The sequence below is a fragment of the Dermacentor silvarum genome, chromosome 3, assembly GCF_013339745.2.
Source record: "Dermacentor silvarum isolate Dsil-2018 chromosome 3, BIME_Dsil_1.4, whole genome shotgun sequence".
Lineage (NCBI taxonomy): Eukaryota > Metazoa > Arthropoda > Arachnida > Ixodida > Ixodidae > Dermacentor > Dermacentor silvarum.
The window spans coordinates 115,250,029-115,275,709 of record NC_051156.1 but is presented as its reverse complement, the minus strand read 5'-3'; the positions used below and the strand labels follow the sequence as shown (position 1 = coordinate 115,275,709).

General features: G+C 49.3%; 9 non-coding genes across 9 annotated transcripts; all 9 read right to left on the bottom strand.

Annotated features, from left to right (window-relative positions):
* Positions 1-4,158: 4,158 nt before the first annotated feature.
* Trnae-cuc (transfer RNA glutamic acid (anticodon CUC)) lies at positions 4,159-4,230 on the bottom strand. The gene has a single exon. It is a non-coding gene; the product is annotated as a tRNA-Glu (tRNA).
* A 2,164-nt stretch (positions 4,231-6,394) lies between these two features.
* Trnae-cuc (transfer RNA glutamic acid (anticodon CUC)) lies at positions 6,395-6,466 on the bottom strand. Its single transcript has one exon. It is a non-coding gene; the product is annotated as a tRNA-Glu (tRNA).
* A 100-nt stretch (positions 6,467-6,566) lies between these two features.
* On the bottom strand, positions 6,567-6,638 carry Trnae-cuc (transfer RNA glutamic acid (anticodon CUC)). The gene has a single exon. It is a non-coding gene; the product is annotated as a tRNA-Glu (tRNA).
* Positions 6,639-12,982: 6,344 nt separating this feature from the next.
* On the bottom strand, positions 12,983-13,054 carry Trnae-cuc (transfer RNA glutamic acid (anticodon CUC)). The gene has a single exon. It is a non-coding gene; the product is annotated as a tRNA-Glu (tRNA).
* A 96-nt stretch (positions 13,055-13,150) lies between these two features.
* Positions 13,151-13,222, bottom strand: Trnae-cuc (transfer RNA glutamic acid (anticodon CUC)). The gene has a single exon. It is a non-coding gene; the product is annotated as a tRNA-Glu (tRNA).
* A 99-nt stretch (positions 13,223-13,321) lies between these two features.
* On the bottom strand, positions 13,322-13,393 carry Trnae-cuc (transfer RNA glutamic acid (anticodon CUC)). The gene has a single exon. It is a non-coding gene; the product is annotated as a tRNA-Glu (tRNA).
* A 96-nt stretch (positions 13,394-13,489) lies between these two features.
* On the bottom strand, positions 13,490-13,561 carry Trnae-cuc (transfer RNA glutamic acid (anticodon CUC)). The gene has a single exon. It is a non-coding gene; the product is annotated as a tRNA-Glu (tRNA).
* Positions 13,562-13,660: 99 nt separating this feature from the next.
* Positions 13,661-13,732, bottom strand: Trnae-cuc (transfer RNA glutamic acid (anticodon CUC)). Its single transcript has one exon. It is a non-coding gene; the product is annotated as a tRNA-Glu (tRNA).
* Positions 13,733-23,294: 9,562 nt separating this feature from the next.
* Trnae-cuc (transfer RNA glutamic acid (anticodon CUC)) lies at positions 23,295-23,366 on the bottom strand. Its single transcript has one exon. It is a non-coding gene; the product is annotated as a tRNA-Glu (tRNA).
* Between the last annotated feature and the right edge of the window lie 2,315 nt (positions 23,367-25,681).

The following is a 25,681-nucleotide window of genomic DNA, read 5'->3' as shown; positions in this document are numbered from 1 at the left end:
AGACCAAGCCCACCTTTCTTCACGGACAAAAACAGATTAGTGCGACTAGTTCTTTCCCAACTCCCTCCCCAAATAAACACTGCAAAAACTCTGTGAATTTTTTGTAGGTTAGCCCGGGACATGAACAACACTTGCAACACATACCATAACTTGGCAACTAAAAACAGATTACAAGTAGTCGCACGTGCAAACATTGACAGATTCCGACCCTGCCATCCCAGTATCTTATCTTTCACCCGCTCTGTTTCTTCTTTCCAATATTGTTCGGGATCGTCATAACATTGTAGAGGGGCACCTAAGTACGTTGTTGGCATTGCCGTCCATTGTACGCCAGCGAATAATTCAGGTTTTTCGCTCCACTCGCCATGCCAAAACCCTATGGTCTTCTCCCAATTAATCTTGCATCCGGCTTCCTTACAATAGTTACCAGTCAGCCTAACCACCTCTTTGATGCTTTCCTGGTCTTGACAAAAGACAGCAATGTCATCAGCGTATGCGAGTACTTTGACTTCTGTCGCTTCAAGCATAAAACCGCGAACTTTTTGGCTATTAATTAGGCTCAAGCAGAAAGGTTCCAAGTAGATATCAAAAAGTAATGATGAGATTGCACATCCTTGCCGAACACTGGAGAGAAGTTGGATTGGTTCACTTAACTTTTTGTTTATAATGATCCGCGTGCTGCACTCTGAGTAGGCCATTTTAACTCCATTTAATATCACTCTGCCGACATTAACGTATTCTAATAATGAAAAGAGTACTTCATGGGATACATTGCCAAACGCTTTCTCCAAGTCCAGTTGCAGCACTGCAACCCGACAGGAGAGGGCATCGCAGCACTCAAGCACACACCGAGCTACATGCGTATTTGTGGTAATTGTTCGGCCCTTGATGCCACATGTTTGATGTGGACCCACTAGCTGTGTTACGACACTTTGAAGTCCTTTCGCTTGCACTTTTGTAAATATTTTGTAGTCGCAGTTTGTAAGGCTTATTGGCCTGTATGATTTTACAGACAACAGTTTAACCGGGTCTTCGCACTTAGGGATTAGCACAATATGAGATGTTCGGAAAGATGGTGGCGTTCGCTGTGTTGTATACATTTCCTCGAAAACACAATGTAGTAATTGGCTAAGCTGATGTTTGAAAGCCTTGTAGAAGGCCGCTCCTAAGCCATCTGGCCCGGGAGCTTTTCCTGCACCTAGTCCATCGATGGCATCTTCAATCTCTCGTAATGTAATTGGTAATTCAAGGTTTGCTTTAATGTCTTCTTCTAAACGTGGCATGAGATTAAGGAAGTCTCGCTCAAATCCATCTTCTAGTTTTTTCTTGCTTCCAAGCAGTTCGCGATAATGAGCTACGAATGCTCGTTCTATCATGGTAGGTTCGGAAGTTTCCTCGTTTTGATATATTATTGCTTCTATTTCTTTTTTTGTTGCGTATCTCTTTTCGTCACTTAACGCCCGTTTAGTGGGCGTTTCCCCATTCCACAATCGTTCCGCCCGCGCTCGTACCATAGCTCCTTTATATCGTTCTTGGTCGATAAGTTCGAGCTTACTTTTTATTTCTTTTATCTGCTTCATGCAAGATCCAGCATTTTCACACTCTGTACACATGAAGAATTCTAGTTGGCTAATTAATCCTTTTTCTTCTTGTTTTTCCTTGTGACGCAATACAGTTGCCCTTTCTATCGCTTTCATTTTAACATTTGTTTTGAGAATTTCCCAGCTTTCAATGCAGTCATTGGTCTGCGCTATCGTTGAGGAACAAATAATTTCTCTTATATCATTCACAAAGCATTCATCATCAAGCAGTTTCGCATTAAATTTCCAAAGATCCCAGTTAAAATTCGTTTCTTTTCGTTTTTCCCCTAAATTAAACATTACTAGACTATGGTCAGAAAATGATACGTGTTTAATTTCGTAACTCTGACACAGTGGCACAAGCTGCAATGCAACGTACGCTCGGTCTAATCGCGCATGACTTTCACCTTGATAGTGTGTATAAACGGATGTTTTCCCCGCCGATAAAATTCTACCGACATCTTCCAAATCATAATTGTTTACAAGTACATGTAAAAACTGCGCGCTCGTATCTTTACGTTGTTGTTTTTTTGCGCGATCTTGTGGTCTGCACACACAATTAAAATCTCTCATCAAAATTACGTATCGCTCACACTTCAGGTACTCTTCTAGCTGTTCAAAAAACGCTCTACGTGCACATTCATCATTTGGAGCATACACACACAATACGCGCCACTTAACGGCGGCAAAAGAAAAATCAAGTATAACAAATCGGCCAGTTCCACATATAGTCACTTGTTCTTCTACAATACCAACACTATTACGAGTAAAGAGAGCACAGCCTCCCGAAGTGCCAAGCGCATGACACACGCACACGTTGTACTGCGCTCTAAATGGCTGCACCTTGCGGCCCGTCTGTTCCTGGCCTTCCACCTTTGTCTCTTGCACTGCTACTATACCTAAATTATTTTCTTGGAAAAGCCGGCTTACTTGGTATTGGCGTTTCCGGCTTGCCAAACCACGAACGTTTAAAGTGCCTAGACGAGGGGGCTTCGTAAGGTTAAGTGCCATGGTTAAACCGAAACAGGTGGACCGCATGGAATTTACCTCGATATTTTGTGCTGGTATTCGGTTGACTCGTTGCTGCGATGGGCAACGTCGCGTCCAGCAAGCAGTTCGCCGGTCTACAGCGCTGTGGTTCAGTTGCTAAGTGCCTTGAAGCCATGGTGGGTGCTTGGAAATCCTAACTGGGCAATTCGCTGGGCTATGCGTTGTCCCTCGTTACGAGGGCATGATTCCCTCCATTTTCCGGTCAGGAGGGACGGTGGGCTTCGGCTTGAAGCTCATTCGTCGTCCGGTTTGAAGGCCGGCCTTCATGACTGTTTTGGTGGGCGGTTCGTCACCGCTGCTTGCAATGGGCTTTTCCACTTCGTTGCCTGCTTCGTCGCGTGGTCTCTTGGCAGAAGCACCCGATTCAACTTCCATGACTTGCGCGTCGGCTTGCGTTTCCACAGCCATCACTGCTTCCACCATCTTGTCTTTGTCTTTCTCCTGCGTTTCCCCGGTCAAAGAGACTTCGCTTGTCTGGGGTGTGGTGTTGTCAGCAAAAACACCCTTCCACGCGTCGGTAGAGACGGCCTCGTGATTCGCTTCTTTCGCGTCTGTCTGCTTTCGCGCGTCACTAGCGGCTTCCTCGGCGTCGGCCTCATCGATTATGAGCTCCGTCTCAACGTCTTTACTTGCTTTTCCTGTGATGCTTGCATACGTGGTCACGCATTCCGCGTCGGTGTGACCGAAGCGCCTACACTGCGAACAGCGAGGCACACGACAGTCACGTCGGATGTGACCGGTGGTGTTGCAACGGAGGCATAATGGTGCTCGGTTGGGCACAACAACCAGAGCGAGTTCATTTCCTACTCGCAACTGGTGAGGTAGGTCATCGATAGTGACACCGGATTTGAGTTTCATGGCGACTTGGCGGGTTGTAGATGCACTGTCTCTAATGCCGCGTACACGCCATTTTTCCTTTGTGACTTCTGTAACTTTTCCATACGGTGCCAAGGCCGCACGCACTTGGTCATCGCTGACTCCATAAAGAAGCCAGTGCAGCTTCAGTCGCAATCCTTGGTCGTTTGGGTTAACTACAATGCATCGGCGATTCTTGACTTGAATGTCTCCGGCAGACAACATTTTCTTCGTTGCTTCAGCGTTCTTGAATGTCACGGCCCAAACGTGGTTCATCCGGTACGCCCCCAAAGCGATAACGTCGGGTAGCGCACCAAGCTGGTCCAAGGCATCACGAAAGTCTTCTACGCGGTATGGCCGCACCCGCAAATCCGCATGAAGAAAGATGGTGTTCATCACAACCTGACCTGATGGAAGTTGAGGCAGAATAACTTGGTAGTCCTGGTCGACTGAAGCAAAAGACCTGTTACCGCGGCTTGAATGGGCCGCTGAATCCGCTCCTTCGGAGCCCATGTTACCCACGACCGTACACAACGGTGGCCGGAAGTGGAAATCGACACTAGACCATGCCGGAAGGCGGGAAAGACTGATGAACCCCACCCACCTATTCGAAAGCAAGCGCGAAAGAAATGAAAAAGAAGTACAGTCGACGACAAAAGAAACTCAAAAGTAATTCCGACACCGGGAATCGAACCCGGGCCTCCTGGGTGAGAGCCAGGTATCCTAGCCACTAGACCATGCCGGAAGGCGGGAAGGACTGGTGAACCCCGCCCACCTATTCGAAAGCAAGCGCGAAAGAAATGAAAAAAAAGTACAGTCGACGACAACAGCGATTCAAAAATAATTCCGACATCGCGAATCGAACCCGGGCCTCCTGGGTGAGAGCCAGGTATCCTAGCCACTAGACCATGCCGGAAGGCTGGAAGGACTGATGAACCCCACCCACCTATTCGAAAGCAAGCGCAAAATAAAGAAAAAAAATGGCCGCGTATCTGCGTGCTTCGCTGCAAATGTCGTCGAAAGACGATAGTCTTCTGCCGGCCGTACTACATGAGTGCTGGTCTGATCCGCGGCCACCCGTGATGCTGTTCTCGTACCATTTCCGTCCTGGCATGATAAATGCAATGGAGGTTTGTTTGAACAGATTTCATTTTACCGCATTATCACTGCTGGCATGCCATGTGTTCGTACCTCCACGATATGTCAGCAATGTTTCGGTCGCGTGTGGTATACTGTATAGCATGATAGTTTGCAAAGAAGAACCATTTGTGAGACATGAATGTATTTTATTGCGTGGAAGGGTCAATGGCTGTGCGCATGTACTACTGGTGCGCCGAAGTAGACGCCCTCCCGTCTCCGGTGACGCCAGGGTGTGAGGCACGATCACGTTCCACAGTGGCACTGGTACCACTGGCACACTGAGTGTCACCATGACATCCCTCGTCGTCAGACGCATTGGCAACCAAGCAGAGCAGAGGTCTGTGTACGCTGAAGTAGGAGGCGTACTTCAGTACTTCCACGTTCTTTAGCCCGCGTTGGAAGACGTGGTCGAGAGCCGTTCCAAACCGGGTTGTAGGCACTTCGCTTTCGCTTGCCAAGCTCATGCCGAAGAGGTCACGCATGAAGTTTGGTAGCCATTGGTTTTGGCCATTACGCAAGTTGACATTGAAATCGCCAGTGATTATCATCGGCATGTCCGCAAGCGTGCGGTGGGTGCCCTCGAAATGTTGTTTATTAGCAGGCAGCTTCGAATGGGCCCAAAGGCGCTTTCGGAGGAACGCCTTGACGGCCTCGTGAGTGTGGCCGGGCGACACATACACAGCTACCACTAGCAGTGGCGTGCACTCTAGGCGCATGTCAACTGCGCAGATGTCACCTATATGGCGAGCATCAACACTAGGATCCATAGAGTTGTCAAAGATTAGGTCGGCGCGCGTCGTGCAGAGGGCAATGTGTCCCATTTCTTGGATGTAGATGGCGACGCCTGCGGCACGCTGAGCTCCCCGCTTCTCGTGCGCCACGCACCTATAGCCCGGTATGGCGACTGTGCGCGCAGTCCAAGTTTCGCACAAGTTACGCTCGCTTAGCCTCTCGGTCGCTGACGATTCGCGCGTCGCGCTCCTGGTCTGTGTCCTGTTGCCTCGGGGTGCGCCTCGACTCACGATCTTGCGCTAGCCGCTCGGCTCGTTGCTCGGACGTTTCCTGGGCACGCTTGAGACGACGAGCGTCGGCACGCCGGCGCTTCTCCGCTGCAATTTGGTCGTCGGTCTTTTCCCTGCGTTGTCTGGGCATGTCTTGTAGAGTGGGTTGTATTTCATCAAGCGGTCATTTATGTTTTGCCCTGCCTCAGACAGCGCTTCCTTTATGTTGAATCGGCCGCATCTGGCTGGCATTGATAAAATTGAGGAGGCGGAATCGGCCGCATCTGGCTGGCATTGATAAAATTGAGGAGGCACTGCGTGAGACATGGACGCCATCTGGCAATACATCGGGAAACATGAGCTTGTGCAGAGGGTGTCCTTCCTCCATGGCAGACGTCCTTCGTCGGCGCGCATAGCATGGCATTTTCAGCGCAGCTTAAGAAACTAGGGTCTTTAGAGTTACGTATCTATGTATTTTTTATTAAAGGAACACACCTCCTAATACTTACCTAGTGATGTTGCGCCTCAGATATGCGTAATATTTACTTTTTGATCGATAACGTTCACAAGTATGAACAGCCGTACCAGTTTAAGTAGTGTGGGCGGTAAGCAAGTGGTCCAACTTTGGCCGGGTGGCTGAATCGGTTGACAGACAGACAAACGGAAAGACAGACAGACAGACAGACCAAATTTTCAGCGTTTAAGTTCCCGAAGAAAGACTATCGTCTTTAAAAAAGACAGTCGACGACAACAGCAATTCAAAAATAATTCCGACACCGGGAATCGAACCCGGGCCTCCTGGGTGAGAGCCAGGTATCCTAGCCACTAGACCATGCCGGAAGGGGGGAAGGACTGATGAACCCCACCCACCTATTCGAAAGCAAGCGCGAAAGAAATAAGAAAAAAAGGACAGTCGACGACAACAGCAATTCGAAAATAATTCCGACACCGGGAATCGAACCCGGGCCTCCTGGGTGAGAGCCAGGTATCCTAGCCACTAGACCATGCCGGATTTTTTTTCCTTTATTGCCGAAATAACACGTTACAGGGAATAAAACGTGGCACCCAGACTTTCGCTACCGCGGCATTAAAATCTTTTCATACATGCCAACACATCAAATACAGGGATCCAGTCTGGTGGATCGGCTAGAGCACGATACACATCTCGCACACGCACAACACTTTCGATAAAATGTTCGCTAACAGGGCGTACATATTCATCAGCATGCCCCGATATTCCATTCTCGTTTTCCACAAGGCGTGGAGTCCCAGGACCATGAGTAAATCGTACGGAATATCCTCGGATACGTCTACCGGCAAGAAAAGAATGCCATATGGGTCAAGGGGTAATTGTTTCTTTATTGTGCGCTGAAGCACATCCCAGTGAAAGATTGGGTCCCAACAATCTAGAAATGCGTGCTCGATCGTTTCTGGTTTCTTGCATAAGGAGCAGTCAGTAGTCCAGGGTACAAAGATGCCTTTATCTTTAAGCCAGGTTTTAACAGCGAGTGTGTTCGTGCTCAACTGAAAGAAGAAGGTTTTAACTGATGGTTGTATAGGCATTTTTTTTACTCGTTTGAGCACATCCTGTCCTGGGCCTCCGCTATGTGGGATACGGTACAAGGGCTCTGGGAGCATGTTTTCCACTAGGTCCTTATATAGTTTTTCCTTCCTAACATTAAATAAATACTCTAAAGAAAATCGTGCGTTCAGCAACCTGAACGAGAGAACCACTTCGCGTAGGTACCCGGTTACAGAACCGTTAATCATTTCACGCGACGACACTATAAGTTCCGGGAGTAGTCGCCGCAGCCTCATTTGCATGACAGTACGGAGGAACTGGTGATTTTGATCCCGTAAATACACAAATCGTGACACAACCTGTCTCAAAAACAAATGAACAAGACCAAGCCCTCCTTTCTTAACAGGGCGAAACAAATTCGTTCGGCTAGTTCGCTCCCAGGTGGACGCCCAAATAAAAACAGCAAAAACACGGTGGAGTTTTTGTATGCTAATTCGGGATGCACATAACACATTCATCACATACCAGATTTTCGAAATTAGAAAAATGTTGCAGACAGTAGCCCGTGAAAAAATAGACAATTGCCTGCCTTGCCACGCAGTAGACTTTTCTTTCGCGCATTGCGCCTGGTCAGACCAGTACGCTTCTGGCTCACGATAAGATTCAAGTGGCACGCCTAGGTAACGCGTTGGAATTGTCGACCAACGTAACCGAGAGAAGTGCTCTGGCGTGACATTCCAGTCGCCATGCCAAAACCCGTAACTCTTATCCCAGTTTATTTGGGCACCGGTGCAGTCACAAAAGTCACAAACGATATTAGTGGCTTGTTTGATGCTCTCACTGTCCGAGCAGAATACGGCAACATCATCTGCGTAAGCCAAAATCTTGACGTGTGCTGTCTGCAGCCTGAAGCCCGTAATAGCTTCACTGTGGTCAATGGCCAAACAGAGCGGTTCGAGATAAAGTGCGAACAGCAAAGGTGACAAAGGGCATCCTTGCCTCACTGAGGAGCGAACATTCACGCTCTCCGTAAGGTCACCGTTGACTATAATACGCATGGTGCAGTCCGTGTACGCCATTCTTACGCCTTCTAGTATTACATGGCCAACATTTGAGTGTTCTAGAAGGCCGAATAAAACCGCGTGCGAGACACGGTCAAAAGCTTTTGCCAGGCCGAGCTGCATCATTGCCACGCGTTCGCCTAAAACATCACAACATTCAAGCACACTTCGTGCTACGCGTATGTTTGTCGCTATACTGCGGCCTTTAATACCGTAAGTCTGATGTGGCCCTACCAGTTTTGCAATAACCGCCTGGAGTCTTCTGGCTAATACCTTCATAAGTATTTTATAGTCAACGTTAGTGAGGCTGATCGGACGATAAGAACCCACAGAGAAACGTTTTTCCGGGTCATCACTTTTGGGTATCAGCACAACGTGTGACCTTCTGAAAGACAGCGGAACTCGCTTGCTGTCATAAGCTTCAGCATTAAGCAACAAGGGAGCGAACCTACCTTTAAAGGCTTTGTAGAAGGCGGCCCCAAGGCCACGGGCCCGGGCGCTTTGCCCGGCGTGAAGTCGCCGATTGCATCCTCGACTTCCCGCAGAGTAATCTGTTCTTCCAAACATGCTTTAACGTCATCGTCCCAGCTTCGGCATAAACAGTAAAAATCTCTCCCAGAACCCTTCCATAATGTTCCTTTGTTGTCCAAGCAGCTCAGAAAAATGATCAGCTATCACGCGCATGATCACCTTCCTATCCGACGTCATATCGTTGCCACTAGCTATTTGACTGATTTCTTTCTGGCACGCATATCTCTTTTCATCAGACAACGCCCGCTTCGTTGGTCTTTCACCTACCCACAATTTTTCTGCTCTTGTCCGTATTATATGCTTATATTATATGCTTATATGCGGCTTTATACTTCTCAGCGTCAATTTGCTCCAGTTGGCTCTTCACGTCTCTCATTTCCTTCTTAAAAACACCAGGCTGGATGTTTTCCATGCAAGTAAAATATTCAAGCTGCTCGCGAAGCTCTCGTTCACTTTGGTTCTGCTTATACTTGAGGGCACTACCTCTTTCGATGGCAGCTATTTTAACTCTTTGCTTAAATTCCTCCCATTCGGCAGCTAGATTTGTTGACTGCGCAGCGCGTAGCTTGTCCAGTTCATCCGTCACTACTATAACGAACTTTTCGTCCTCCAGGAGCTTCACATTAAATTTCCAGAGGTTCCAATTTAAACGTGTTTTCGCCTGCCCTCTGCCAAACCCGGCAATAACCAAACAATGGTCGCTAAAAGAAATCGGTTTCACATCGTACGCGGTGCACAACGCAACTAGTTCAGCTGAGACAGATTCTATCCAGCCTTGCATGGCTATCTCGCTGAAAGTGGGTATAAATCGGGCGAGTACCATTGGAAAAAACGTTGCCCACGTCATCTAAACCGTGATCGTGTACTATCTCCGATAACAACTCGGCGCTCTTATCACGGATACGGCTCTTTTTGGATCGATCTTCAGCTGCACAAACACAGTTGAAGTCGCCTAGGAGTAATAGCACTTTATCACAGTTTAGGTACGTTTGAAACCTCTCAAAAAAATGTGCGATCTCTTTCAACATTCGGTGCATAAGCGCACAAAACGCGGTAACTCACACCCGAAAGACTAAAATCCACCACTAAAAGGCGGCCAGATTGGCATGACTCAACCGTTTGTACGCAACTACAAAAGTCGTTGCGTATGAAAACGGCACAACCACCAGAACTGCCAACAGCATGACAAAAATGTACATTGAAATGAGGACGAAAAACGGACACCATTCGGTCGCCTACTTCCGGGTTCTCTATTTTAGTCTCCTGAACTGCGACCAAGTCCAAATCGTTTTCGAGCAGTAAGCGGCTTAATTGGCACTGTCGCCTTCTAGCGCTTAGCCCTCGTACATTCAGGGTTCCTACGCGCAAGGTCGCTTCAGTTAACAAGGCCATGACTGCAAATTAGGTTGCCCTTCCGAATGGTGTCCGTTGCGAAGAACCAACCAGAGATGAAACTTATTGCCATATTTTCCTCACAGGATGACACCGCGAAACTAAACCCGGCCAGCGGCCGTAAAGCTGTCGCGTCTGGAGAGCAGCGCAAGAAAAGTGATGCACATTGCACTTTTTGAGAATTTTTGAGCCACCCCAACCCCACCCCCCATTTACTCGCCGTAAGGAACATCTCCTACGGAGGCGGATTCACCGCCCGCAGTGGTTCGCCCGGAATGTTAGGTCGCGGTCTATAGACCTTTTCATCGGGCGAGGAGGAAAGGGCGCGCGACGAGCCTCTCCTCATCTCTGGCTTGTGCGAGTCGGCGCGGCGCGGCTTGAATGTGTTGCCGGTCGCTCGCTGCGGAACGATTTGGAGGTGTTTTAGCTAGTTCTGAGTGCAAATTACGGGATGTCAGTTCTTACGAGGTCGTCGAACAACCACTGTGTAGCCTTTAGGTGCAGCAGTAGCTACAGTATCTGTAAATTTCTCTTGGATGTGCAAAAATGCGACGCGCATCATCAGCCGCGGTGTTTGTGTGTGTTGTGAACTATGGTGGATGTATCGGTTTTCACTCGACGAAGACTTGTAAAACATTTGCATTAGCCACCGGCAGCGTTCTCACGCATTTTAAGTCTAGTAGCTTTCAAATCACTATATCTACGTTAGCCTTCTGCGAGAGGCCGAAGGCTTTGCTCAACACAGCGAGCACTGCGGTTGGCAAACCAACATGATACAAGCTACAAGCTTCGTGCTTCGATCGGCATTGCCTTTTTGCCCTGTGAGGCGCAATATACAAAGGAGATCGCATAAATAGAATCCAACAGCTACTTGTAAGGACTCAATTTCCGTAAGATGGGTGAATGCGTCGTAAATGACTGAACTTACGAGACTGAAAAAAAAAACAGTTCATATGTCCTCCTTTTGCGGCAAAATAAAACAGAACACGGGATAACGACGCAATAAGACTTCGCATATTGGTCGTGCCGCATGCTTGGACCACTTGGACCATGCGCTATATAGAACAAACAGATCTATAACATAGTACTGCCTCGGACGCTCGCGCAGTCTGCATGCATCTGGTCGTTCGACCACTCGAAATGTGTGATTCACACTGCACGGTAAGCGGTTATTAATAACCAAACTATTTTATTTGTGGGCGGAAACCTTGCCCAACAAACAAGGCAGTCTCCCAATGCATCTACAGATAACAACTTGAACGCTTGTCAAAGTAAACAGCACAACTTATTCGCCCGCGGAGCTGTACCCACGTTGTTAGGATCGTCAGATGTTTCGTAACTACTCGTTGCAGCTAAACCAGAGCTTAGAATTACAGTGCTGAGAATGCTGCAGTAAGGTAAGATTTGTGAAACTAATTTTCAGAAATACCTAACTGATATTCGAGGCTGATTGTAAGCTCAAACAAACGCGCACACCTCGCGTTGGGTGTCTCCGTCCGCCCTAACGCCAGCAGACACTCCAGCCGCTTAATTACTTCAGACTTAAATTCCTTCACTAGGCCTCACAGGACCATTCCCCACATAGAAGACGCCATTGCATGCTAAATAAACCGCGGGAAAGTGAATAAATCCACCAGAAACTGCCGCCGAGCGTATGCCACAGCATACAACACGGGCGTTCGCCCAAGCCAGCATGCCAACTGCCTACCCAATGGCGGCGCCCATGAAAAAACGGTCTATAAGGGGAGCGCCTCACACCTGGCGTTTTTGTCGGCGGCTCGCCGCCTCCACCGTCGTCCCGCAGTTGCTCACCGTCCTCTCATGCGCCCGCTTCCCGGCCATCGAGCTAGCTCCTTCGCGCGAAACATCCATGCACTCCTCCACGGATTCAGTCACGCTCACCGGAGGCTGCATATCTGGTGGCGTATCCCGCCCAGTCGGTGCAGAGTCAACACCTTTGGCGGGCTCGTGCTGGTCCTTGGAAGTTACGGCGTCTTGCTGCTTGTTACGCTCGCCCTCCGGACAAGAGGACGGTGGCGACGGATATGGCCCGTTCCCCGGCAGCGAAGGCAGAGCGGAGCCCTTCCCGGTACAACGACGAGGGCTAGCTCACCGGACACACTTAGCTGGTGTGGCAAGTCGTCAATTTTGACACCGGCGTTCAGCTTCAGAGTCACAAGCCTCGTTGTAGACCCTTTGTCAGTCAATCCCTCGGCCCGCCCACGCCCCCTGACAATGTCGGCGACTTTACCGAAAGGCATGAAGGCAAGGCGCACGTCCTCGTCAGGCACACTGTGGAGTAACCAGTGTACCTTCATTCGGACGTCCCTGTTGGTCGGGTCAATGACGATACAGCGCTTGCTTTTAACTTGCAGTTCACCGATGCTGACCAACTTCCTGACCGCTTCAGCGTCCTTGAAGGTGACCGCCCACACATGGCTCATACGGTACGCCCGCAAGGCGACTACCTCGGGGAGCACCGAATACTGAGCCAGAGCGTCGCGGAAGTCTTGTACCCTGTAGGGGCGAGCCTTGACGTCCGCGTGCAAAAACACGGTATTTAAAACGAACCGACCTGTAGGCAAACTGGGCAGAACAACCTGGTATTCGCTTTCCATTGCCGATGACCTGTTACCACGGCCGAGCTTGGCCGCTATCGCCACTCCGTCGGAGCTCATGAAAAAACACGTCCGTTCGCTAGCGCGGCGGGAAGTGGAATCACTGGACCATGCCGGAAGGCGGGAAGGCGGGAAGGACTGATTAACCCCCCCCCCCCACCTATTCGAAAGCAAGCGCGAAAGAAATGAAGAAAAAAAAGTACAGTCGACGACAACAGCAATTCAAAAATAATTCCGACACCGGGAATCGAACCCGGGCCTCCTGGGTGAGAGCCAGGTATCCTAGCCACTAGACCATGCCGGAAGGCGGGATGGACTGATGAACCCCACCCACCTATTCAAAAGCAAGCGCGAAAGAAATGAAAAAAAAGTACAGTCGACAACAGCAATTCAAAAATAATTCCGACACCGGGAATCGAACCCGGGCCTCCTGGGTGAGAGCCAGGTATCCTAGCCACTAGACCATGCCGGAAGGCGCGAAGGACTAATGAACCCCACCCACCTATTCGAAAGCAAGCGCGAAAGAAATGAAAAAAAAGTACAGTCGACGACAACAGCAATTCAAAAATAATTCCGACACCGGGAATCGAACCCGGGCCTCCTGGGTGAGAGCCAGGTATCCTAGCCACTAGACCATGCCGGAAGGCGGGATGGACTGATGAACCCCACCCACCTATTCAAAAGCAAGCGCGAAAGAAATGAAAAAAAAGTACAGTCGACAACAGCAATTCAAAAATAATTCCGACACCGGGAATCGAACCCGGGCCTCCTGGGTGAGAGCCAGGTATCCTAGCCACTAGACCATGCCGGAAGGCGCGAAGGACTAATGAACCCCACCCACCTATTCGAAAGCAAGCGCGAAAGAAATGAAAAAAAAGTACAGTCGACGACAACAGCAATTCAAAAATAATTCCGACACCGGGAATCGAACCCGGGCCTCCTGGGCGAGAGCCAGGTATCCTAGCCACTAGACCATACCGGAAGGCTTTTTTTTTCTTTATTGCCGGTTTTTCAACTGCACAACACGTAGCAAACATCACAAACGAGACGTCAAAACAAGGTTACAATAAAGGTTGTTATTGTTGTGCACATAATGCCGTCAGTCACGTGGGGACCCTGGCGATGTCATTTAAAATTCTTTTAGTGTAACCAAGGGTTCCACGCTGGCAATCCAGGGGGAAACACATTCTTTTGTTTTTTTCTACTTCTATTAAACGAGCCATGCTCTCTCGAAAGTACAGCCTTGCCGGTCTTCTATCTGGTTCACAGTAGAAGCCATCCATTCGTGAGCGCCATATACTGTGCAGGCCGGTCAACATAATCAGATCAAAAGGTACTCCTTCTTCGTTGTCTATTGCAAGGTACCTTATGCCGTGCGTATCTAGCGGGAATTCTTTTTTCATTGTCCGCTGCAACACGTCCCAAAAAAAGACCCCCTCCCAACAGTGAAGAAAAACGTGATCGATGGTTTCCGGTTGTTTGCAAATAAAACAGTGAGAACCCCAGGGCATATAAAACCCACGCTCCTCAAGGAAAGTTCTCACAGGCAGCGTCCCGGTATGCAGTTTGAAAAAGAAGGATTTCACGCTTGACGCTACTTGCATTCTTTTAACTCTTTTCAGGACGTTCTGACCTTGGCCTGCACTGTATATGGCTCTGTACAAGGGAATCGGCAACACTATGTCACATATGTCTTTATACATTTTTCTCTTTGTAACAGAATACAAATAATCATTAGAAAAACGAACGCATAGAAATCGCACACTTGCTACTACTTCCTTAAGGTAACCTTGTACCGAACCACTCAAGACATGGGTGCTTATAACATAGTCGGGTAACAGTCGCCCTAATCTTGACTGGCACATAGTTTGCAGGAATGGGTCCCTTACCTCGCGAAAAAAGAAAAACCTGTTCACTAACTGTTTCAGAAAGAGATGTGCCAGACCAAGCCCCCCACACTTTACTCTCCTGAACAAATTTGTGCGACTGCACCTTTCCCAGGTAGATCCCCACACAAAGATCGCAAAATCCCTGTGCAATTTCTGAACATTTGCCCTAGAACAGTACATAACTTGCATCACATACCATAATTTAGCCACAAAAAACATGTTACACACGGTAGCCCTCGCAAACATGGAGAGATAATTAGCCCTCCAAGCATTCGCCTTTTCACGTAAGAGGTCTGCTTGTTGCTGCCAGTAGTCATTATTATTTTTGTAGTACTGAAGTGGCACACCGAGGTACTTCACAGGCATCCTCTGCCACACGACGTTGGCAAAAATGTCCGGCGTCGACGGCCACATTCCGTGCCAAAAGCCCAGGCACTTTCCCCAGTTTACCCGACTTCCTGTAACCTCGCTGAAAACTTTGACAGCTCTAATGGACTCTTCGATACTTTCATAATCGATACAACACACTGCAACATCATCTGCATATGCGAGCAATTTCACCTTTGACGATTGTAAACGAAAACCGTTAATAGCATTATTTTCAAGTACTGACAGACATAACGTTTCAATGTAAATGCAGAACAAAAGTGGACTGATGGGGCAGCCCTGGCGAACGGAACGCTGGATTTTGATGGGGGCCCCCAATGCCTTGTTAATAATTAGTCTGGTAGAGCAATTCCGATACGCCAGAGCTACACCGTCCATGATGATGGACCCGACAATAATGTGTTCTAATATGGCAAACAAAATAACATGCGCTACACAATCAAATGCCTTCTCCAGATCCAACTGGAGTACGGCCACACTAGCTTCAAGGGAATCACAACACTCAAGAACGGACCGCATCTTATGAACATTTGTAGCTATAGTGCGACCCTTAATTCCACACGTTTGGTGAGGACCAACTATGTCTTTAATTACTGACTGAAGCCTAGCCGTTAGAACTTTCATTAAAACCTTGTAGTCCACATTTGTGAGTGCTATTGGTCTATATGATGTTACTTGCTTCAGCTTGTCCTCGTCCTCTGTCTTCGGAATCAGCACCGTGTGGGATTCACTGAACGACAGTGGTAAAACTTTACCATCGTACGCTTCGTTAAAAACTGCAAACGAGTACTTCTGACAATTATTTTTTAAACCGCTTGTACCACGCAGCGCAAAGCCCATCAGGGCCAGGCGACTTGCCAAATTATCAATCGTGCGTTCCACTTCAAAAACAGTTATCGGCGCTTCTAATGCAGCTTTCGTTTCATCACTCAGTTGAGGCATGTGTGCTAAAAACTTCGTTTTAAAGCGTTCCAGGTCTACCTGCCTATGTGCAAATAGATTCTCATAGTGCTGAAAGAACACACGTGCTATGCTATCAGTGCCTGTAACTTCGTGACCGCTTGCTTCGATCACGTCAATCTGATTGCATCGTGCATGCGCCTTTTCCAGTCCAAGCGCCCTTTTTGTGGGTGTGTCCCCCACAGCAAAGGACTCGGCTCTAGCACGAACAATCGCGCCGCGATAACGTTCCTCGTCATGCAGTTCAAGTTGGTGTTTGATATTCCTTATATCACTTTTGAATGCTCCCGGCTCTTCGCACTCCAGTTCTGTCAACTTTTCCAAGGTTGTTCTTAGTTCTTTTTCTTTCTTTTTTGCTTCATAATTTAGTGTGACAGTACGATCGATGGCTTTTATTTTAATCCGTTGTTTAAACTCTTCCCATCGTTCTGCAAATTTACCTTCTCCGTTCAGAAGAGTTTCTGCGATGCACTCCAACACCTCTGCTACGAAACTTTCGTCAGTCGTTAGTTTCGAATTCATTTTCCACAGTTCCCAAGAGAAGCTGCAACCTTTTGTCTTTCTTCCTATGTCACATTTAACTAGACAATCATCAGTGAATGAAATAGGACAGACATTGTAACTGTTGCACATCGGTATTGCTGCAAGCGACACGTAAATGCGATCTAAACGCGCATGGCTGTTTCCCTGAAAGTGCGTGAAACGCACATCTCGCGTCCACATCATGCAGTCAGCCACGTCCTCCAATTCCCATTCAGTAATTATCTCGGCCACAATGTCCCGACCTTTATCGCTCTTTAGGCCTCGATTTGACCTATCTCTGGCATTGAGAACACAATTAAAATCACCTAACAGTACCATATGCTTATCAGAAGACATGTGCTCCTTTAACTTTGAAAAAAAGAGCGACCGATCTTCTGGCACATTTGGCGCATAAATACACACCACACGCTATTCAAGTCCACTCAATACAAAATCGCACGAAACTAACCGGCCGGATGAACATGAAAAAATACCTTGCACCGCGAGACCCGATAATTTCTTAACAAACAATACGCAGCCCGCCGACGCCCCTATGGCGTGGCTCACTATCGCGTAATACCGCGACGTAAACCGCTGCCCCATGCTCCGTGTCTCCTCGTCACCATCCACTTTTGTCTCTTGCACTGCTAACACGTCAAGGTCATGGTCCACCAGGAGCCTGAACACTTGGCTCTGCTTTCGCTTGGCGGCCAGAGTTCGAACGTTTAGCGTCGCCAATCTAAGCGTCGGGTTGGTAGCCATGGCTGTCTAGTAAAATGAGATTGGGCCCGGAGCATGGTGCTTACCTTTAGCGTCTAGCGCTCCGCTAGACGCCCCCAGGCCCACCCGGTGGACCGGTGCCACTGGAGAGCGGTGGTGGCTTGTTGTCAGTCTTTTTTTCCGCCGTATCAATGTTGGGACGTGGCTTGTAGCTGCTGCGCCTGCCCACAGATGTCTTCGAAGGCGGCCCGTCCTCGCTACTTCCTTGGTTCGCTGCGTTGCTGCCTGCAAGCTGTTCAAGAGGACGTTTGACAGAGGCTCCGACGTTGCTGCCCGTTGCGTCGTTCTTTTCCGACGGGTTGTCACCTTTACTTGGGAGTGCGGAGAGTTGCGAGCATGCGCTACTCTCGATGGAGGAGAGACACGACCGGCGGCACAGCAAACGAGGATTTAATATGTACAGGGGCGGTGAACACACGCGACACACAACACTGAAACCGAAACTCAAAACTAACGGTACGAAAAACTAAAGACATCACTCCACGAAAAAGCGTACTTAATAGAGAATTCAAAACTAAATACAGCACTACTGGAAAAACAACTATCTCATTTCCGGAGCCTAGCTCCGCCTTCACGTCTCTAGGTCAGTCCTAGTCTTTGCCCTTAAAAGTCTGACCACCTTGGCCCCGGCCTAACTGCGTCGATATCAAAATGTGGGCTCTTACGGTCCGCCGACTTGACGTTCCTCACGTCGGGTCCAAGTAGTTCGGGTGTCGTTACTGCCGTAGGTGCCGACGACTCACGTTGTCTCTTTTCCGGCGGTGAGCTCGTCGGTTCGTCGGTGACAGGCTCGTCAGCTCGCCAGCGATGGCGCTCAGCGCTGCTTAGGCCCACCTGCCTAGGCCTAGCGTCGGGATGCGTCGCAACTTCTTCAGAAGTGCCGACGTGGCGTCCCGAGGAGAATCAAACGTGCCGGTCTGCCGCAGAAGGGGGAGCCTCTCTGGGGTGCCTGGTCCTGCCGTGAGAAGCTGCAGCCCGTGCAGGAGCCTCGCCCGAACTTGCCGAGGTCGACGGCCACACCTTGGACGGCCAGCGTCGCGGACTCAACCAGACCCCCAAGTCTCCCGTCGCCAGAACATAGCTGGAGATGCGATCTTCCTGACCCGGTGCCACGTTGAAACTCCCCGGACAGCGCCGTTCATCCCTCGACTATGCCTCGGTTCGTGCGCCTCGCGCGCTCGCGCCGTTCGGAACACCAGGCATCGCGTGCTCCTCTTCTTTTTCGCGCCACCGGCGGCCTCTTACATGTGACATAGGCCCCCTCTTCAAGAGTTTTTTCTCAAAAAACTGCTCACTCTTGGCGTTCAGGTGATGACTCTGACTCCTCGTAGTGACATTGGTGCTGGTTCATTGAAGACTCGATGCACTACACAACACCACACTGTTGCGCACAATTCACCAGACGCACTGTTCACCGCGTTTAAGAGTTCACTTTATGCACTTTTCACCACCTAATGCACTTCACTCAGCTGTTCACAATGTCCACTACTTCAATGTTTCGAAACACTCTACATGAATAAACTTTGCATCACAGCATGTTTTACAATACTCTACCTACTCTATATCTACATAGGTACTGTTTCACTTCTTTCCTCTCTATACACATTTACAAGTTCTGCAATCTTCCGCGTGCCAGTCCTACATGGTTTTCCTTTTCGTTCTTGCCATTGCACCTGCCCTATTTCATTTCCATCTTCCGCGCTTGCGCGTTACACGTTTAGGGCGATTTGGGTATCTATCTCCTTCGCCCTTTTTCTCGGAGTCCCAATGTTCCATCGTGTCTGGTGCATGATGCTCCCTGGACTCAACTGCACCTATCAACTTCCTATCTTTCTGAGGTGGAACTACTTCTTTCTTTACTCTCTTCTGCTCTTCGGGTAAATGGACCTCCATCGGGATGTTGTCCATCCTCTTATCCCGGTTAACCGGAATCAAGGGCTCTCTAGTCGTGAGCTTCTTTACGGTGTCACGGGCATTATCTAGTATGTCGGTGTCCTTCCCTTCAGCAATCATCATGCAAACACTAGTCTTCTTCTCGTTTTTCCCCTTAGCCATTGTCTTTTGACATACAACGCATGCCCTGACGTATCTCCTCACGTCGCTCTGTACCCCGATCCAAAGGAAATCTTCTGTTATTTTTTCCAAAGAGTCTTTTATTCCCTGGTGGCCTGCCATTGCATTATCGTGCCCTAACTTCAGTACTTTCTCTCTCAGTTCCTTGGGACCATCAACTGCTGAACCTCTCTTCCCGAATTGAACACACACCTCCGGTATAATAAGTCGTTCTTCTTGAAAAACTCCACCACGTTTCGACTTCTTTTCCTTCGTACTACTTCTCCTATCTTCTGTACGCACTTCTGCAACGACTCGTCTTTCTCCTGTAATTCCTTTAATTCAGCCGCCGTTATGCTCAACCCCTTAATGTTCGTGACCGGTAATGGTGTTAAGGGTTTAGTACTCTTATTCATAGCTCGCGTTTGTACTTCCGCCGCTACCTCTACTTCAGGTGTCTCCTCTTCTGGCGCTTCTGGCTTATTCTTCTCCTCTAAATCCTCTGTCCTCCTCCAGTTAGGGTCTGGGTCTTCGGCCCTTCTCACCCCTGGTACATTTCCCAAAATCAAGTCAAACAGAGGATCTTCTACACACCTAGCTGTGACCAATCCCGTAAAAAATGGTGTTGATACTTGAACTCGCGCCTCTGGTAAATACTTAACAGACCTGTCCGCCAACATGACTGGTTTGAAATAGCCGGTCATGTTCTCTGATGGTACCAGACTTTCCCTAACCAATACTGTGTTCGCCCCCGTGTCTCTCAATACCGTGGCCCTGCGTCCTTGAACTTCTCCCTCCACCACGGGCATGTTCTTTTCTCTCGGCCCATCCTCTTTACCTTTCATCATACATGCAGCTTTGTCCACGTATCCTGATCTGCATTCGAGCGCCCCATGACCTCTCCTTTGACACAGCTGGCAAACCACTGGTGGACCACGTCGACTATCCTTCACCCGACAGTTCATTGCTATATGTCCCAGCCGGTTACAAAGAAAACATCTTTGGGGCGTCCCTTGCCTGTTCATTGGACCCCGATTCCTCGTCTCCCCTGCAGCTGCCATCGGCGCGTCCTTGCCACTCTTTCCTAAATTCCTTAATCCCTGCGCCTCTACAAACTGATCTGAGTGCGCTGCCATTTCCTCTACAGTTTTTAATTTCCTCTCCTTGAGGAATATCGCCAGACTGTCGCTGCACCTGGCGAGAAATTGTTCTCCTACAACCTTGACTCGCACCCCTTCATATGTCTTGTTGGCCTCCGATAACTCCATCCATCTCTCAAAGTAGTTTGTTAATCTACATGCAAACTGTTTTCCAGTTTCCGCGTCTTCCGGCTTGCATGACCTGAACTTTTCGCGGAAACCCTCAGCGGTTAGCCGAAGTCTTTGCAATAAAGTGTTTTTTACTTTGTCGTAGTCTAGGCTCTCTTCGGCGGGCATCCGTCCGAATACACTCAAAGCCTCACCAACTAGACACAGGCTTAAGGCGCTAGCCCACTCGTTCCTTGCCCAGCCTTGCCCGACCGCTATTCTTTCGAAGCGATGCAAGTACGCATCTAAATCGTCCCTACGCTCATCAAATGGAGCCATTAACTTCCTGGGGCAAATCTGCTTTGGCCTGGGCGAAGTAGAGTTGGATGACGCTGACCCCGGCGAACTCGCGCCGTCACGAGAGCCCGCGCCCATCTCCGCTAGTTTTAACTTAAGTTCCAAAATTTCTTTTTCGCTTTTCTGCTGCTTTTCCTTCTCTTGTTGCGTGTATTCGAAAAACGCCATCGTCTCCTCCTTCGACATATTTAAATCCTTCGCTACCGCCGCCAAACGTTCCCACTCCATCTTTACCACTCCCCAGTATCGGTGACTGGGCCGTATCTATCCTGGCAGGCTCGCCAATATTTGTCACCTTTACTTGGGAGTGCGGAGAGTTGCGAGCATGCGCTACTCTCGATGGAGGAGAGACACGACCGGCGGCACAGCAAACGAGGATTTAATATGTACAGGGGCGGTGAACACACGCGACACACAACACTGAAACCGAAACTCAAAACTAACGGTACGAAAAACTAAAGACATCACTCCACGAAAAAGCGTACTTAATAGAGAATTCAAAACTAAATACAGCACTACTGGAAAAACAACTATCTCATTTCCGGAGCCTAGCTCCGCCTTAACGTCTCTAGGTCAGTCCTAGTTTTTGCCCTTAAAAGTCTGACCACCTTGGCCCCAGCCTAACTGCGTCGATATCAAAATGTGGGCTCTTACGGTCCGCCGACTTGACGTTCCTCACGTCGGGTCCAAGTAGTTCGGGTGTCGTTACTGCCGTAGGTGCCGACGACTCACGTTGTCTATTTTCCGGCGGTGAGCTCGTCGGTTCGTCGGTGATAGGCTCGTCAGCTCGCCAGCGATGGCGCTCAGCGCTGCTTAGGCCGTCGCAACTTCTTCAGAAGTGCCGACGTGGCGTCCCGAGGAGAATCAAACGTGCCGGTCTGCCGCAGAAGGGGGAGCCTCTCTGGGGTGCCTGGTCCTGCCGTGAGAAGCTGCAGCCCGTCCAGGAGCCTCGCCCGAACTTGCCGAGGTCGACGGCCACACCTTGGACGGCCAGCGTCGCGGACTCAACCAGACCCCCAAGTCTCCCGTCGCCAGAACATAGCTGGAGATGCGACCTTCCTGACCCGGTGCCACGTTGAAACTCCCCGGACAGCGCCGTTCATCCCTCGACTATGCCTCGGTTCGTGCGCCTCGCGCGCTCGCGCCGTTCGGAACACCAGGCATCGCGTGCGCCTCTTCTTTTTCGCGCCACCGGCGGCCTCTTACATGTGACACGGGTCTTCCCCTGTCTGCATTGGCACACATGCATCCACTGAGTTGCTTGTGCTTTCTTCCTTAGTCCTTGCCTGCTGTATCTTCTGCCCCTCCCTCGGTAGCTTTGTTTTCCACTGGTGCCACCGCCTCGACAGCCGGTGCAAGCGAACCGTCTGCCGCACTTGGGATTGCCTGGTCTCCTGCCCCTTTTGCCGCGTCCTCGGCCTCGGCCACATCCATCATCAACTGCGCGGCGTCGTCACCCTCGGCCGGCCCGGTCGCAGAAGCGTACGTGCGTATGCACTGGTCTTCCGAGTGACCAAACCTGCGGCATTGCGAGCACCGAGGGACCTTGCACTCCCGACGTACATGACCAGAGCCATGGCAGCGTAAGCACTGCATTGGGCGGCCAGGCACGACAACAAGGGCCAGTTCACCTGCGACCCTGATTTGGTGTGGGATGTCTTCCAGCTTCACGCCGCTCTTGAGCTTGAGCAACACGGAGCGGGTAGTCGTCCCCTTGTCGCTGATTCCTTGTACCCGCCATCGCTCTCGGGTGACCTGAACGACCTTTCCAAAGGCCGCCAGCGCCGTTCTCACATCTTCATCAGCCACACCATGTATTAGCCAATGAAGACGCAGCCGTACCTGCTGGTCTTGGGGGTCAACCACGATGCAGCGCCGCCCCTTTACCTTGAGCTCCTTGACGTCCAGCAGCCGTTTCGTGGCGTCGGCGTTGTTCATGGTCACCGCCCAGACGTGGTTGATCTGGTAAGCCCCAAGGGCAAGCACGTCCGGCAGCAGTCCTGTTGGGCCGAGAGCGTCCCGAAAATCCTCAGCTCTGTAGGGTCTGGCTCGCACGTCACCGTGCCAAAACACGGTGTTCAGCACCACGCGTCCTTTTGGCAGGGGAGGCAAAATAATCTGATAGCCTGTGTCGTCTTCGCAGTTCACCCTGTTTCCGCGGCCAACTAGGGCCGCTGTCGCCGCTCCATTGGAGCCCATGACTCTGCTGACCGCTCAGCTCGGCTGCCGGAAGCAGAATGACCATGCCGGAAGGCGGGAAGGACTGATGAACCCCACCCACCTATTCGAAAGCAAGCGCGAAAGAAATGAAAAAAAAGTACAGTCGACGACAACAGCAATTCAAAAATAATTCCGACACCGGGAATCGAACCCGGGCCTCCTGGGTGAGAGCCAGGTATCCTAGCCACTAGACCATGCCGGAATTTTTTTTCTTTCATGGTATTTAATACATTAACATGTCATCCAATAAAACATTCACTAATTGTGCATAGTCATAGAAAGGTGGGTACAATGAGTCACACACAGAAAAAAAAATGTGGTTGATCCCTCTTATATAGGAATCGGTATAGAACACGAAAGTGAAACGTGTCTTCACAGAAGTAGTGTAATGTTTATTGCACATTGATATATAATGTCTATTGGTGTTTTGTGGCTAAAGCGCCCATAGGCGTTGATGCACCCACGCTGACGCCTGGTGGCACGTCTCCTCCATCACGACTACCAACGTCGATGACCATGAGCAACCGTCGTGCATATGGAAGCTGCACTACGCTGCACACGCTAGCACAACGCGAAAGACGAAGCACGTAACTGACACACTAATACAGCGCGCAAGACAAAGCACGTAACTGAATCGTCACCGAGTCAAATCAGCGCGTACAGCGCGTCGTAATTGCAGCCTCCGCGATCAACTTCAGAAACATTTTCAGAGCTAATTGCGGAGGCCACGCTCCGCTGTGCTGAGTACGGTGAACGCCACCTAGGTGGCGTTGGTAGTGCTTCTTGATGCCAGCGTCCCTTCGAATGCTGGCATCGAGGCGTCGTAGTGCTGAGACCACCGAAGCGTTCGCTGTCGGTGCGCGTTAGTGTCATAATGCAGTACTTCTCTTTTCTGCTCGTAGGCGGCGGCACCGCCCCGAGCAGGAGCGCGGGTACACGGAGGAGTGTTAGATATATAAGGCGCGTCTGTGTAGCTCTCTGCAAATGCGTTTGTGGCGCAATGGGTTAAACGCTCGGCGATCTATCGTCGCGGACCGAGAGGTCGTGGGTTCGATTTCCAAATTTTGCATGTTTGTGGAACTTTTTCTTCTGGTTTCTTTCTTTGTATTATGTTCGTGTACATTGTAAGCTGACGTATTTCCGTGACGGAAATACGTCAGTGAAGTCTTGGTGGACCCCGGCATAAAACACTTTCGTGTTAAAACAGAAGAAGCACAGTTCCGCTTTAAAAGGGTGGTAAGGCTAAGCACCTCACCAAGATGGGATACCAGTCCGGTTGAACATCAAGTCAATCATAAACATTCTTTAGGTGCACAGTCATCTGGATGAAATTTACTCTTGTGGGTACAACCGGTTTGGCGTTGCGGTCCATCATTCGCGTCTTCCACAGACTGTGCATTCCCATGAGAAAGAACACGTCGAAAGGTACACTGTCGTCATTGGTCGGCAGCAGATATCGCACTGTATGGGGGTTGATTTCAAGGTCTTTCTTTAGAGTCCGTTGGAGGATGTCCCAAAATAGAATGGCATCTTTGCAGCCAATGAAACAGTGTTCAATTGTCTCTGGCACATCACAAAGACGACAATTAACAGAAGTCACAAATATACCCTTTTTCTGTAGCCATGTTTTTACCGGTAAAGTTTCACTATGAAGTTTGTAAAAGAATGTTTTGCAGCATGAGGATATATACATTTTACGAACTCGCTTTAGTACATCGTGGCCTGGCCATTCAATGTATAGTGATCGGTAAAATGGAGGCGGAAAAAGCATGGACAGTAAATCTTTGTATAACTTTTTACGCGACACGGAGTAAAAGTATTCAGTAGAAAACCGAACTGTCAGGAAACGAACTGCCAAATAAACCTCCTGCATGAACCCCAACAAGCATAAAGGCGAAGAAAAATTTGATGAAACAACTAAATCAGGTAAAGCATCAACAAGTGTGACTTGCATGAATGACCGAATTATAGGATGTGAACGATCGCGAAAAAAGAAGAAACGGGACACTATTCGCCGCACGTAATGATGCACTAAGCCGAGCCCACCCTCACTAATTGGTCTAAAAACATTGTCTCTCCTCATGGGCTCGAAAGTGGAAGACCATATGAAAGTTGCAAAAATTCGGTGAAAGCGTTGGATGTATAGCCTGGTACAGTGAATAACTTGCAATACGTAGTAAATTTTAGTTGCTAAAAACTTATGGCAGGCTTCAGCCCTTGCGAAAATAGAAAGTCGGTATGGAACGAATGTCTGAGCGTAACTTTGCAAGGCTGAAACCCGTTCTTTCCAATAGTGCGCGCTTAATTTATATGCGTCTAGCGGCACGCCAAGATACGTTGGCGGAACATGAGTCCACTTAATGCCTGCAAAGTGTTCTGGCTTATAACACCAGGAGCCGAATCATAAGCCTAAGCTTTTCGAGGAGTTCATTTGTGCTCCTGATACGCTGCCAAATTTCTCTATTGTAGCTACAACCTTTTCAACACTAGGCTTATCTGTGCAGAAAAACGCTAGAT